The following is a 16613-nucleotide window of genomic DNA, read 5'->3' as shown; positions in this document are numbered from 1 at the left end:
AGCTGATACTGTGTTCGTGCCACACTTCCATACACTTTCCCAGGTAAGCTCAACAAACTTATACCTCTGTAGTTCGAGCGCGCGCACACACACATATGTATGTATGTATGTATGTATGTATGTATGTATGTATGTATGCATGTATGTATGTATACCGAAGATTCCTTGGCAGGCAGGAGATGAGAATGATAGTAATCCATGTTAGGGAATAGCCAAGACCAGAGTCAGTGGGAAGGCCTGTACCGTGTCGTGTACCATGGAAGTATCATCCCGGGGTGAGGAAGAGGTAGATATGACGCGCTAAACGGGTACGGTCAGGGAAGACGGCCACAGGATTCAGGCGATGAAGCATATCCTCCAGGAACTTGGATCCTCGGAGAAAGATGAACATGAAAAATTATCATTTAAGACGATCGTGGGTAAGGAGGAACCTTATGCCATGAGCCGACTGTTCTGAAGGGGGTTGAAAGTGAGGAGGATTCGTAAATGGAAACATATCTAGATAAAGTGGCGAGGGGTTGTAACTAGCCAAGAGAGAGGAGAAGGTGGGAGATGTGACCCAGGGTGCATCAAGTGTATGGGTCGTGCCAAGACCGTGAAGCTGTGACAGGGAGCCACAGGTGACACAGGAGATCTGGACACGGGCTGCACCAGAGGACCAGGGTGCGACTGACTGGAGCGTCTGCCGGAATGTTATCTGCTCGTGTGGTCAGGAAGGGTTGGACTTGGGGAGCAGCGCTGCCACGCTTAGGAGAGAAATGCCGCCCCTAGCAGGACGGATTATGAAGTGTGAGGAGGGAGAGGAGAGGTAAACCGTAAACCATTGTAGGGAGGCGAGGTAGACTCAGGTGGACTCCGTAGAAGACGTATGGTTAGGGCGAGTTGCTCACGACTTGACATGTCCTCCAGCATCTACTTTATAACATCTGGCTCTGCCCCGAAGGGAAGCGAGGGAAGTAGGGAGAGGGGATCTCTCTACTCTCTCAGAGGAAGGTAGAGAGGGGAGAGGAGGGTAGAGGGGTGACTCCGTACTCCAATAGTGGGTGAGAGACGGCGAAGGATGCATGGAAGAAAAGGGAGGACGGTGTGAGAGGAAGCCCAGTACCTCGAGGGGAGTGAAGGCGGTGGTGATATAGAAAACTGTCGGTTTGATGTGAGTGAGAGGAGTGAAGAGGGAGGGGGGAGGAGTGTAGATAGAAGGGGAGGGAGGAGGAGTGTGCGGACAGAGGGAGGGCTTGAGGGATAGGGGATGGAGGACAACACCAGCAAGTCCTGATAATGGGAGGGTAAGTGGTGAGGGAGAGAAGGAGGGGGAGGGCAAGTAAGGAGGCAGTCAGGTAGAGAGAGAGAGAGAGAGAGAGAGAGAGAGAGAGAGAGAGAGAGAGAGAGAGACGGGATCTTGGTGGAGTGGTGGCACCATTTGCCTGGAGGGTTCTCGCTGGCACTTACTTTACACCCGGGTGCCACTCTCCAGCCGACCCTCACCTGCCTTCCTGTATTAATACGTCACGTGGCGTCCCACTCACCTGGCGCAGCCAGCAGACGGGGTGGTATGATGGGGCCGCCGTGGTGTGCTGGCCGGCGCTCTCCGCCCGCAACCATAAACGCCCCAAGTTTGGTGGCTGACGCCAGTACAGTTTCTCTTGTAGAATACATATGTTTTTCTCACATGCATTGGGCTTTTACTTTACCTTTTGACTTCCGGATTGGCTAATCTGTACTCAGGTGGAATGATGTTTTACAGCAAGAACCCTTCACAATGAGAGGCTGCTGCTCTCAAACACGACATATTGTAGGTTGAAGCTCTTCTCGAGTGCAGGGGAGCGGATCCGAATTCCATAGTATATCTCCTACCCGTTTGTGATTACTGTTTGTGATTTGAGTTTGTGTGTTGCGGGGGGAGAGTTTTGCTCTCGTGTTGTATCGGCTCTGAACCTTGTGTGTATGTATATCTGTCATGTATATACACACATACATACTCCTGCCTAAAGTAGGTACCCATTTATCAACAGGCCTAGAAGGTGAGGATGAACAGCTGGGTTGGTTGTGGGTCTACTGACCTGCCCAGGGTACGAACCTGGGCTGGCCCTTGCTTTTTATATTATCTTTCATATACGTTCGCTACTTCCCGCATGAGGTAGGTAGCGAAAAGAGCAGATGACTGAGCTGTAGAGGGACAAAATTCCTCTTTTAGCTCCCTCCTCCGTTCTTCCTTTTTGAAAATGATGGTTTAGGAGAGGAGGATTTCGATCCCCTTGCTCCCACCCTTCTTAGTCGCTTACTACGACACGCAGGGGTTAGATTGCCAGTATTTTTGTCTCATATATATATATGTATATATATATATATATATATATATATATATATATATATATATATATATATATATATATATATATATATGAGATAGAGAGATGGATGGATAGATAGATGAGAAGATAGAGAGGTGTAGAGGCAGGTGTCCGCGGGGGAGTGTGGTCCTGTGCCTCCGTCCGTGATGGTGAGATACGGCCCACGTGCAGCCCTGGTCAGCCGGGGCAGATCAAGTGTGTTTTTACTGTGGAAACTTATCCTGGTATTGACGTACGGAGGGATTGTTCAACCCTTCCCCCCCTTATTCTCTCTATCTCTCAACCCTCGCCGCCCTCCTTAACCTTGAACAAAGTAAATGTATCTTAATGATTTTTAAAAAATCTAAATTTCATATATATATATATATATATATATATATATATATATATATATATATATATATATATATATATATATATATATATATGGATGAACAGCTGGATTGACTGTGGACAGATTTTGTCTACTTGTCAGTTCTAAAAACGTTGTGTTTTACAAAATTTAAAGTTATCTCCGTGTTTACTGAGACATTAGTTTACCTTGGGTTCACATGTAAACTCCTGGAGTGGTAGAAGTTGTCAAGGTGTGGTGGTGGTGATGGGTGATGGTAACTGCATCAGATTGCACGTATACAGACGGTAATAGTTACAGTGTACTTTGTAGCGTGTGAAAGGTGGATGTTCTGGCTGTAATAGAAAAGTAGAGGATTACTTTTTAAGAATGAAATCCTGCGTAAAAGATAGAAGGATTTCATTTAAGATAGACAAATTACATAGAAGGTTGACAGAAGTATTACAAGTGAGAGAGACATGAAGATTACTTTTGATACAGGTAAGATGATTACTTGAAGGAGAGATAATCAAATTACATTTAAGACTGGAAGATTATATTGGAGAAAGATGGAAAGAATTACTTAGTCGTTCAGTGGGATCCAGGACTGAAATGCCGTCGTGAAATACGCACCCACGTCCTCCGTTGATTACCGAATTTTCCTTGAGGGAAACTGTACGTGAATGACCTGTTACTGATCATGTTGGAGGCGAAGCCTACTGGAGACCAGAGGGCGTGTGTGTGTGTGTGTGTGTGTGTGTGAGTGTGTGTGTGTGTGTGAGTGAAAGGTCATTACATTGGTCGCTCCTGTGGCAGGAGGGTGACAGTGGAGGGAGTGTCGATTGAGTCTGTCAGAGAAGGGACTGGAAGTTCTCTCTCTCTCTCTCTCTCTCTCTCTCTCTCTCTCTCTCTCTCTCTCTCTCTCTCTCTCTCTCTCTCTCGTGGAGGGTGTCGATTGAGTCTGTCAGAGGAGGGACTGGAATCTCTTTCTCTCTCTCTCTCTCTCTCTCTCTCTCTCTCTCTCTCTCTCTCTCTCTCTCTCTCTCTCTCTCTCTCTCTCTCTCTCTCTCTCTCTCTCACACACACACACACACACACACACACACACACACTTGAGTATACGTGCCGTGGTGAGGCGGCAGAAGGGAGGGAGGGGCGTCATCAGGCTCGGTGTGTACCGCTGGCAGAGGATGTTGTCGTGACCTAACCCAACCCGCTGACCTGCCACAACTTGCTTCCTGGACCAGGCGAGGTCACGGCCCTCAATCCTGCCCTTCATGAGACTCACCTTTGACCCTCGATCTTCGCGAGGACACCTTCGAGGAACGGGTAGTTAGTTAGTTGGTCATGTGTCCACTGCTAGTTCTGGGGTGATACATGTGACCTCTGACCCAACAGGAACATATGATGGTTGGTTCTGATGACCTCTTGATATCTGGGGGGCATCTGATTGCCTGAACTTTAATTCGAGAGATCTGTGTGTGACCTTGAATTATCATTTGACCTCTAATCACCTGAATTTCTCTTCCGCGAGCCACCCTGACTTTGGGGCCCCTCATAGATAAGCAGACATTTGACCCCCCACTGAACGATTTTCTCATCACCCACGCTGATCACATGCCCTTGACTTGACCTGACCTAATCATTGGTGGGGGATGCCGTAGTCTGTCTGTCCCTTTGGACGTCTGACACGCTGAGTACCTCTCCGTCACCCACGGTCTTCTGGACTCTCCTTCGTCAGTCCGGGTTAACACGTATCTATTCGCTAGTCTCTGAGGCAAGTGAAGAATAGTATTCACATACAGGGTTTACTGACATGGTAACTACGGAATCATGAATGATCTACGTCATAGGCGAATTGCACTGACGCGAAGGAAGGGAAACGCGCATGTCACTGACGTAAAGGAAGGGAAATACGCATGTCACTGACGTGAAGGAAGGGAAATACGCATGTCACTGACGTAAAGGAAGGGAAATACGCATGTCACTGACGTGAAGGAAGGGAAATACGCATGTCACTGACGTGAAGGAAGGGAAATACGCATGTCACTGACGTGAAGGAAGGGAAATACGCATGTCACTGACGTGAAGGAAGGGAAATACGCATGTCACTGACGTGAAGGGAAATACGCATGTCACTGACGTAAAGGAAGGGAAATACGCATGTCACTGACGTGAAGGAAGGGAAATACGCATGTCACTGACGTGAAGGAAGGGAAATACGCATGCCATTGACGTAAAGGAAGGGAAACACGCATGTCACTGACGTGAAGGAAGGGAAATACGCATGTCACTGACGTGAAGGAAGGGAAATACGCATGTCACTGACATGAAGGAAGTGAAATACGCATGTCACTGACGTGAAGGAAGGGAAATACGCATGTCATAGACGCGAAGGAAGGGAAATACGCATGTAAGGTTTTACGTAACATTTTACGTAAAATGAAACGTCAATTTGCGTAATGCAATAGATGTGTGAAAAGTAGGTAATTACTGCCTGAGATGAAGAGGAAGCCAGAGTCACTACTGCGGGCTGGAAGACAAGCTGAACCAAGGTGTATTCGGAAGTTATATTTGGGTGGCACAAGGATGTTCAGTCGTCCTGGGCTTCGTGTGTCAGTGTCACTTGGACTCGTCCAGCACGGTACGGGCTGCTGAGGAGACACACGATGACAGCTCACATGTGAACGGTTACCCGTGTGTCCGGGAAGGTAGGGTCGCGGGTCCTGACTAAGTCGCACCGGTGACGTATTTCGCGGGCGAACGCCACGCCCCGCTGCATTTGTCCTCTCTGCTCGTCCCACCTCTCTCTCTCTCTCTCTCTCTCTCTCTCTCTCTCTCTCTCTCTCTCTCTCTCTCTCTCTCTCTCTCTCTCTCTCTCTCTCTCTCGACCCGTCAGGAACGTATGTGCTTCACGTCAGGTGTGGGTTATCTGAAATTTAAGAGCGCTACCAAGTTGTGCTGAAGGTCATGATGCCGTAAACCATCAGGTCATCACACGTAAAGAGTTGCGATGCCGCGGACAGAATCTTGATTGATCGAATCCAGTCACAGCATTTATGGTGTTTACTTAGGGATCTCCAGGGTGGAGGTCGTAGTATTCATAAAACTAACTCATGTTTGTGTGTGTGTGTGTGTGTGTGTGATGTAGAGAGGAGGGTCGTGTGTCATGTAGAGAGGATGGGTCATCTCAGTCGATGCTCCAAGAGGCTGAGTTCGAACGCGGAAGCGACTCGAAGTGGGTGGGAACGTTCTCACTGTGGCAGTGAGGAGGGCGCGGTAGGACGCGCCTGATGGCGAGGAATGCTGGGGCTGACTGGTTGATGGTGGGAAGTACATCAGCTTGTTGACGGCCACCTCTGCTGGCCTGGCAGCCTGGCCAGGTCAATCACACCGGGCAAGGTCCCTCCACTCACCGTGTTGACCATGGATCACTCCCACCAGCGAGGGCAGGGGAGGTGGGGAGATTGTTTACGTCGCCACGACCCCCCGTTGGACAGAGGAGCACCTCAGCTGGTGACTGGCTGTTGTCATGAGCTCCCGTTCGCCAAGGATCTGGCGGAAGTACGTCATCACTACGTCATCATCAAGATGACGACGTGGGCGTTTTCTACATTTAAAGAAGCAGTGGATCATTTTCTATGAACTCATGACGTGTCAGCTGCTTCATCATGACGTGTTCGGCACATTAACCAGTTTTCATCACCTTCAGGATTGTGGATAAACTATTTAAACTCTCTGAAACCTATAGAATTAGGACAAGACTGCAACTGAATACAGTTTACGAAGCGTTTGGAAGGTCATAAATACCATCGGTGACGGAATTTTGTCACGGGACAAGGAACACTCTGCTGGGGTGACGTGCTCCTGCCAGATCCTTGGGACGGAGTGGTGAGCGTGTTGTGATGATGCTACCGAGGAATTCTTGCACGTTTGTCTTTTGTTTCCAGCAGTGTGGTGTTGACTGTACTGCCGAGGAGGCCCCACGAGTGCTGTGCAGTCTTGCGTTGCAAGCGCTCTCTTTATCGCTGATTTAGAAACACTTTTCGCCGATCTCAATTGATTTTCTCGTACGTCGTCACTTTCCCCGGTACCCAGACAACACGATTCCAGGTCCGAACACCACCCAGCCACAGTCTGGCACCCGTTGGTCATGATAGTGGAGGAGAGGCGGAGGTGGGCTGGTTTACATCAATTCGAAGGGCCATGTTGTATATATGGACAGTACAGTGATATATGAGGAGTATTGAGGCCTTCATGCATTCATTAGAATGACACTGGGTCCAGAATTTACCGTGGCTCCAGCCCTTGCCTCCATCTACACTGCGGAGTCTTAACTCCACACTTCAAACGTCTTTCAAACACAGACACACTTCCCTCTACGCTGCATAACCTCATTCACGTTGAGGTCCTCTCTTGAACTGCAAATCACGTCACACTCTTCGAACTTCCACCTACAGCGTATGCTTTACCCTCACTCTCTAGATATTCTTTGCAGAGGGGCAACCTTCGCTGAACACAAAACATCCTCGCCTTTACATGTAAGACCACCTAATTTTTCCCAGAAGACCTTCCCTACATACATTTTACCTCTCCCACGCTCAGAACTCTACCGCAGCCTCAAAAGTCCGTCACACTCCTATCACTTTTCCAAAAACACTTAGAAAACTTCCTCTATCACCTGAAAAATCTTTCTCAACCTTAAATCCTTCAAAGGTTTTATCAGAACCTCTGTCACACATTTAAACTTCTCGCATTCAAGCGCACACACACACAGACACACACACACACACACACACACATACACACACACACACACACACACACACACACCCACACCCACACACACACACACACTCAAACACTCATTTTGTGAAGCCTCATTGGTAACCCATGTTAACAGAGCTGACCACCCTCACATATAAACATCATCAGTCGTCCTTACTGAAAAAGCAGGCCTCTGCTATTTATTAACCTAGCCAGCCACTAACCCATGCTGGCACAGCCAAGCAACAGCCCAACACAGCAAAGCGAACCTTTAACCCCGATTAACATAGCCATGTTGACAAACTCCCAAGTGCTTTCCTCGTATCATCATAGCTTGCCAGGTTATTGCTCAGTGTTGGTAAAGTCAACAATTGATCCGCATGGACAGAACCATCTCCTGAACCATAGCAATGTCAGCAAGTATCCGTTCTTAACAAAGACGAAAGCAAGAAATACCTCAAGCCCTCCATGTCAAAGTTCACGAGTCGAACCCACATCAAAGATGATATTCTTAAGGCAAGCCAGACCCAGATGAAGACAGCCAACCTCCTCCGCATACAGATCACGTCCAACGGAAGAAAAATACGTAAAAAGAAAATGAGGGAGTCACTTCCATTTCCCACATATACCTGACGCCCATACCTCACAGACCTAACCAACCCCTACTATACATAATTACGTAGTAACACACCCATTCATATTGGTTTGATTAACTACCAGTTCGTATAGACGAAGCATTAGACTGTTTCACACAAGGATAACCAATTACGTCTTTAAGTTTTAGTCTTTTTTTTTAAGCAATGGATGATGAATCAAGGGGACAGTAAGCGTTCCGCAAGGTTGCATGCTTGTGTCTGCGAAACATATATATATATATATATATATATATATATATATATATATATATATATATATATATATATATATATCCTCCCTGGGGATAGGGGATTAAGAATACTTCCCACGTATTCCCTGCGTGTCGTAGAAGGCGACTAAAAGGGGAGGGAGCGGGGGGCTGGAAATCCTCCCCTCTCATTTTTTTTTTTAAATTTCCAAAAGAAGGAACAGAGAATTGGGCCAGGTGAGGGTATTCCCTCAAAGGCCCAGTCCTCTGTTCTTAATGCTACCTCGCTAACGCGGGAAATGGCGAATAGTTTAAAAGAAAAAAGAAAGATATATATATATATATATATATATATATATATATATATATATATATATATATATATATATATATATATATATATATGTTTCAAGCACACACACACACACACACAAACACACATTTTGTGAAGCCTCATTGGTAACCCATGTTACCAATATATATATATATATATATATATATATATATATATTTCAAACTTTTTTTTTCTTTCAAAGTATTCGCTATTTCCCGCGTTAGCGAGGTAGCGTTGAGAACAGAGGACTGGGCCTTTGGGGGAATATCCTCACCTGGCCCCCTTCTCTGTTCCTTCTTTTGGAAAATTAAAAAAAGAATATATATATGTGTGTGTGTGTGTTTATATGGAGAGAGAGAGAGAGAGAGAGAGAGAGAGAGAGAGAGAGAGAGAGTGTATGCACGTGTGTATGAGGGAAGTTCCCATGTATGTGTGTATATGGTGCGGAGGTTAGGGCTGGAGGACAGGTAGGCCGGCCCTGGCTGGCTCGGGTGTGCGGGGGCTGGAAGTAACCGGCTGTGTCTCGTCTCGCATATTAATTCCACCCCAGGACTGCCTCCCTCCCACATTGGCGATGTCAAGTGGTCTCTCTGGGGAGTTGCTCTCGGCGTATGTCCCTGGGATTTAATGATTATCGACTTCGGAATGAGCAGGAAGCCAGATACTGCAACGTACGCGTTAAACATAACGTAATTCTCAACACCGTCGCACCTGACAGTGTGGCTGGAATTATATCTATTGTGTGTGGTATTATTTCAAGGTTGTGTCGCTCTCCTGTCAGTACGTTTCAAAGACGTATTTGATGAACCAACTCGTAAGATGATTTCGTTATGTGTCACATCCCACAACGAACTCGTACGCTGACCGGTCAACACTGCATTACTAAGCCCATTCCAAATCTGTACCATCGTCTCTCGTCTCGTCACAAGTGCTTCTGTACCATCGTCTCTCGTCTCGTCACAAGTGCTTCTGTGCCATCGTCTCTCGTCTCGTGACAACTGCTTCTGTACCATCGTCTCTCGTCTCGTCACAACTGCTTCTGTACCATCGTCTCTCGTCTCGTCACAACTGCTTCTGTACCATTGTCTCTCGCTCCATCAAAAGTCTCGTCTCGTCACAACTGCTTCTGTCAACTCAGATCTGGACGGGATTTCCAAGTGAGGCAGACGTAACGTAGTTAAGTTGAACATCTCTTAAGCCCAGTTTCTTCCTGTGTGTCTCGCTACAACTCCTCAACACTGTCTTATTCTCTACGATAACTCTAAAATACAACCACTTAAAGTGAAGATAATTTTTTTGGGGTATCACCGCAATATCTCACACATACATTAGCAATGCCGCAATACACAGATGGGTAAAAGTCTATCGGTAAAGAAAAAAAAGAAAAAAAAACTCTTGGGAGACCCTCTTCAGATCAAGAGCACTTGCTGCAGTTAAACAGACGATCGAATCGTCCTTGTATGGAGTACCGATCTCACGTTTGGGAGGTGTTCTACCTCTAGTGTGGTCCACAGCAGCCCGCCTGCCTTATCTCTTCTCCCAGACCGACATCAGAACATCACCAGTTTGTCCCACACCGTTATGTTGGTTCTCTTTTCTTCTCTTCAGTAGATGTTGCTTCCATTTCCAGCTCTCGAGACCTCGACGCTTGTCTGCCTCTATCATTAGCTAGTCCATGTAATGCTTAGTAAGCCATTGCGTTTTATATATATATATATATATATATATATATATATATATATATATATATATATATATATATATATATATATATATTTATTTATATATATATTTATATATATATATATATTCATATATAAATATATATATATATATATATATATATATATATATATATATATATATATATATATATATATATATATATATATATATATATTTCATAACTTATCCCTGGGGATAGTTTGGCATCTTTCGAAGACCTGTTCACTGTTGACATTACCATACTGGTGTAAAAACGAAGTTTGTGATCAGATCACCCCTTACTCTTCTCTCTCCCTCTTAATGTAACTCGGCTCTCTTTATTGTGGAACTTCTCCGTTAGTTCTTTGTGCTTCTTTGATTACCATGACCAAACTTGAGAAGCATATTGTGGTTCAGGATGTGAGCAGATTGCTGAATGTTACCATATCCACGTACTGGAATGCGTTTATAATCGTTGCCAGCAGGTATTGTTCTCCCTTACAATATATCTAAGATGGGGTCCTGACGACTAGGTTAGGGACGAGATCAACTCTCAGGTCCCAGTCATTCTCGTAGCTCATATCCTCCTGGAAAACCTTCTTATCGAGACTGTCTATCGGTGTGACCCATCCTCTTTGCTTTGCACTTACACGAGCTGAATTTCACCAGCCATGTATCAGTCCAACAGTGGAGTGTGTCTCGGGCCTGTCACAAGTCATCCTTAGTTCCTCCTTCGTGTCCATGGCATCACTCGCATCACCATGACTATACAGTCACCATGACATTGTAGCCACCATGACGATATAACCACCATGACAGTATAGTCACCATGACAATACTACAGCACCATGACAATACAGCCACGATTACAATATTCAGGTAGGCGCACAGTCCCTCTGACGAGTCATTTATATGGATCAAGAAGCTCGATGGGCCCATAACAAAGCCTTGCGGCACTCCAGTGGTGACCTCAGCCAATTTCTAAAAGGGCTTCCCTGACATACGTCCTTCGTTCCCTCCCGCTAAGGTTAATTCATATCCATCGTAGGAGTTTCCCACTTAATACTGCCTGAGAATCACTTTTTTTTTCTATTACCAAACTCATGTGTGGCATGGTGTCACATCGCTTCTTGCAGTCCAGATACAGACAGTGGACCCAACTTCGTCTTCTGTCTGCGAACGTAGGAGCTCCCTCTCTCATAGAAGTCTTGAGAGGTTTATTACACAGGACCCCTTCCCTGAACCCATGTTGTCTTTCGCTTAGCTAACCTCATTCCATTACTTTCTGATTATCATTTTTTTTTTCATCATTATTCTACCGACCATACTCGTCAGAGAGACTGAAGTATATTGATTAACGCAACTACTGTTTGTGTGTGTATGTGTGTGTGTGTGTGTGTGTGTGTGTGTGTGTGTGTGTGTAACAAAGTCGATTATGTTACCGTCTTGAGGTGTATATTTTTTCTTAGATCAGGAGGGGAGTTGAAATTAGATGGCCCGGCCTCATACATATGTATATATGTAGCCAGGTAGCGAAGTCTCGCTCGTGTGACGGTGTTGGCGAGACTTTTCCAACAAGTTCTGCCCCACTCTTGACGAGACTTGAGCAAGTTCTCTTTCTCTTACATCTGTGGTGGAGAGACTCCTGTAGTAAGTTCTCTTACATCAGAGGCTGAGAGACTTCTCCAGCAAGTTCTCTTGCATCAGTGGTGAAGAGACCCCTCTCCAGCAAGTTCTCTTGCATTAGCGGTTGAGAGACTTCTCTAACAGGTTCTCTTGCGTCAGCCGTGGAGAGAGACACCTTCAACAAGTCCTGTGTTCTTATTGCTGGAGAGCCTCCAACAAACTGTCCTAGCACCAGCATTAGAGATCCTCCTCCAACATTCCGTCCATGTCCGGGTGTTGGAGAACCTTCTCTCACAGTTCCTGTCTTGTGCATTACTGTTGAGAGAGAGAGAGAGAGAGAGAGAGAGAGAGAGAGAGAGAGAGAGAGAGAGAGAGAGAGAGAGAGAGATTTAACCCCAGCCCCACCTCAAACCCCCCCATAAGTCTCTTGGACAATATATATATATCACTGTTGGAGAGGCATCTCCAACACCTTTTGTCCTCCTCCTTCCCTCCCTCCCTCACCAGAGAGACAGTAACCTCCCCAAAATTTAATCTCTTCCCAAAGTTCAGCTCTGCGTCAGAGGCGTTGCCACCAAGGATGGTATTGGATCCTTTTACTTCACCAAGATTGTTTCCGATTCTTATTGATGTTTTCTTTACACGGACGGACGCTCCTCTTTTTATTCTTTATTTTTTACCGTACTCAGGAGTCTTCTATTTTTGGAGGACGTTCCAATGAAAAACATCTTACAATGATAGTTATATATATATATATATATATATATATATATATATATATATATATATATATATATATATATATATATATATTATCCCTGGGGATAGGGGAGAAAGAATACTTCTCACGTATTCCCTGCGTGTCGTAGAAGGCGACTAAAAGGGAAGGGAGCGGGGGGCTGGAAATTCTCCCCTCTCGTTTTTTTTAATTTTCCAAAACAAGGAACACAGAAGGGGGCCAAGTGAGGATATTCCCTCAAAGGCTCAGTCCTCTGTTCTTAACGCTACCTCGCTAACGCCGGAAATGGCGAATAGTATGAAAAAAAAAGAAATATATATATATATATATATATATATATATATATATATATATATATATATATATATATATATATATATATATGTGTGTGTGTGTGTGTGTGTGTGTGTATGTGTGTGTGTGTGTGTGTGTGTGTGTGTGTGTGTGTAATTTTTTCCATTGTTTTCAAGTGTTGGAGGAGCATGTCATCCATTGGTGCCAACTTGGTCAGGAGTGTGTTAGCCTTTGGTGTCGACGCGGGCAGGAGGGTACTTGCCAGTGGTGCCAAACCGGGCAAGACTGTAGTAACCAGTGGTGCCAAACCGGGCAAGACTGTAGTAACCAGTGGTGCCAACCCGGGCAAGACTGTAGTAACCAGTGGTGCCAACCCGGGAGTTTGGTAGCCAGTAGTGCCAACCCGGGCAGGAGTGTAGTAGCCAGTAGTGCCAACCAGGGAATGAGTATAGTAACCAGTGGTGCCAACCTGGGGCAAGTATGAGTAACCAGTGGTGCCAACTAGGGGCAGGTGTCTAGTAGCCAGTGGTGCCAACCTGAGCAGGTGTGCGATACCCAGTGATGCCAACTCTCTCAGCTTGCCACCTTATTGATTCTCTCTCTCTCTCTCTCTCTCTCTCTCTCTCTCTCTCTCTCTCTCTCTCTCTCTCTCTCTCTCTCTCTCTCTCCACAGGCTAATCCATAGATAGTGATAAATTTCTCATAATCAAAAAATTTATTTATCTTTGTCGCGTTTATTTTACGAAAGACAAATGGGAATATAATTCACAAGGAAAAAAATAGAATAATACAATACTGTATTTGCTACGTGTTATACAGGTACTATATTTGCCACGTGTTATATGCAGATGAACAGAATATTGGCTCACCATTGTCTGAACGGACCGACTCCAAAAGACATGACTCCACCCCCGGTATTACGGGGGCCTCCCGAGCCTGGGTGGGGGGTCCGCCTCCTGGTTGGCAACACCGAGGACGACACATTTGCTGGAAGGTCCAATAAAACCGACCTTTTTGGAGTTCCACATTGAAAGTCAAATTAAGACACACACCTGGCCCCAGCGGTGGCTCCCTCAGGACGGAGGCGTGTTCCTCCCAAGACTTTATAGTTGCTCGAGGATTTCCAGACCGCCTCCTGAGACAGTATTGGAACGTGGAAAAGAAAAAGAATCACACACACACACACACACACACACACACACACACACACACACACACACACCCACACACACACCCGCTCACCCCATTTTTACCGTGAGTCAAACACTTGGGCCTTTGGGTTTGGTGACAGTGTGTTCATATTTCGCCAATGGTTTTAGATGAGAGGTTTTGATTGGTGGTGCTCCAGGAGGGCAGGAAGAAGCGAGTTTGAGAAACGAGCAAATTTCTTTTTCTTTAATTTTTTCGTCTCAAATTAAATGCCGTGTGCTGGCTTTCTGTTTTAAGTGCGTACGTGCGTACATGTGTGTGTGTGTGTGGGGGGGGGGGGGTAATCATGGGTTAAGTATGAGAGCTTCAGTAGATGTCGTACACACATGTACGTGCGTACATGTGTGTGTGTGTGTGGGGGGGTAATCATGGGTTAAGTATGAGAGCTTCAGTAGATGTCGTGGGTGTGATGTTTTGGTGTCAGCACTTGTCAAGGGTGTGTTGGTTGCGGGCCAACAGTTGTCACGGGCGGTGTTTGAATGCCAGCAGTTATCAAAGATGGTCTTAGAATGTGAGTTGTCCTCAGAGATTTTTTTTTTTCTGTTTGTTTGTCTTTGCCACCAGTTGTCAGACACAGTGTTTGGCCACCAGACGTCATCAAGGGGTTGTGTCTGGCTGCCAGCAGTTGTCAGGGGTAGTTGCTGAATTGCCACCAGTTGTCATGAGTTTGTGTTTGACTCTTGGCAAATGTCAGAGTTACTATCATTTCAGTACTGCCTGCTGTATTCAATCGTGCTTGAGTGCCAGTAATAAATCGAGGTAGTAACTGGGTGCCAACAGTGGTCCCTGGGTGCCATTAGACTGCCAACAGTGGCCCCTGGGTGCCAGTTTGAGTGCCAGCAGTGGCCTCCAAGGGTGCCAGTTTGAGAAGGCTACCACCACCAGTGATCTGGGAGTATTACTTGAGTGACAGTGATAGTAAATGGGTAAGGCTTCAGCGATGTCTTGTCAGTCAGATGCAGCGCTTGCTTTGTCACTGGTGCTTGAGCGGTAGCTGTCACCCCAAAGTGGTGTCTGGCAGCCAGGTTGAGTTTCAGGGTGGTGGTGCAAGGCTGGTGCTGATCCAGGGCTGGTGGATTCATCCAGGGCTGATGGACTGATCCAAGGTGGGGGCTGATCCAGGGATGGTGGACTGATCCAGGGCTGGTGGACTGATCCAGGGATGGTGGACTGATCCAGGGCTGGTGGACTGATCCAGGGCTGGTGCTGGTCCATGAGTGCAAGTCGGAAAGCAGTCGAGATCCAAGTGGTGTTGCTTGTGTGACACCACTTAGCTGCAGTGGCACTCCAGTGTTGAGGATGTGTCAGTACCACCGGCAGTTCAAGGCTGTTGCTCGAGTGAAATAAGTAGTGCTGAATGCTGCTTGACGAGCTAGTGATACTCCAGGGTGGTGCATGAGTGACATTATTGGTAAAGGGGTACTGACGGAGTGATAGAAATGATTGAGTTCTGATACCAATTCTAAGGAGCAAAAGGAGAGCTGATTGAGTGAAAGAAGTGGTTGAGTTCTGATGGGAGTTTCAGGAGCAAAGATAACACTTGATTGAAGTAGGTGGTTCGGGGTCGTTCTTTGCCGGCCAGCCTGTGTACCAATTACCTCCTGGGAATTAGTACAGTATGGTCGAGGGCGTTCTACACTCGTGGGCCCCCATCTCTTGACCTTCCTTCACCTGAGACGAGATGTGTGTTGGTGTGTGTGTGTGTGTGTGTGTGTGTGTGTGTGTGTGTGTGTGTGTGTGTGTCTGGGTAGTTATGTGTGTTCGTAAGATCGTTTGGTTGGCCATTGTCCCCAGGTCGCTACAGCGTCGTAGAACGCCTCACTCTGCAGATGGAATGCTGAAAGCATCACCACATCATCAGACCACTGAAGATGTCTGTCAGCTCCTCTGCTGACCACAGCTCGTCCACTGCCTCAGCTCTATATGTCACTTGGTGATGCCTCATTGCTGTGCCGTCTCATGGTGTTAACCGTCTACCTGTACTGTCTCACGGTAGTACCGTCTACCTGTACTGTCTCACGGTAGTACCGTCTACCTGTACTGTCTCACGGTAGTACCGTCTTCCTGTACTGTCTCACGGTAGCAACGTCTTCCTGTACTGTCTTATGCTGATACCGTCTACCTATATTGTCATAGCGCCTACCTCTGCTGTTTCATGGAGACATCGTCTTCCTCACGGAAACCTTTATCATCAACTTCCCCTACTATGACGTCATGGTCTTTCAGGCCGGACAGCGAGACGGTGAGGGGCTCACGAAGGTGTTGTGCAGAAGTGCCTCGAATTACGTCCTCCATGTCGTCCTTACAATACCCGTGCCTCGTCCAGCTGGTGTCCCTGTTTCGTCTGTTACGGTAGTTGTACAGTGTTGTGAAGGCAAGATTTTCCCTCACAGCAATTTGGTGATGTTTTCTGT

Source organism: Panulirus ornatus, chromosome 15, assembly GCF_036320965.1.
Source record: "Panulirus ornatus isolate Po-2019 chromosome 15, ASM3632096v1, whole genome shotgun sequence".
In the NCBI taxonomy this organism is placed as follows: domain Eukaryota; kingdom Metazoa; phylum Arthropoda; class Malacostraca; order Decapoda; family Palinuridae; genus Panulirus; species Panulirus ornatus.
The sequence above is the reverse complement of the archived record's forward strand: the minus strand, read 5'-3'. Positions refer to the sequence as shown.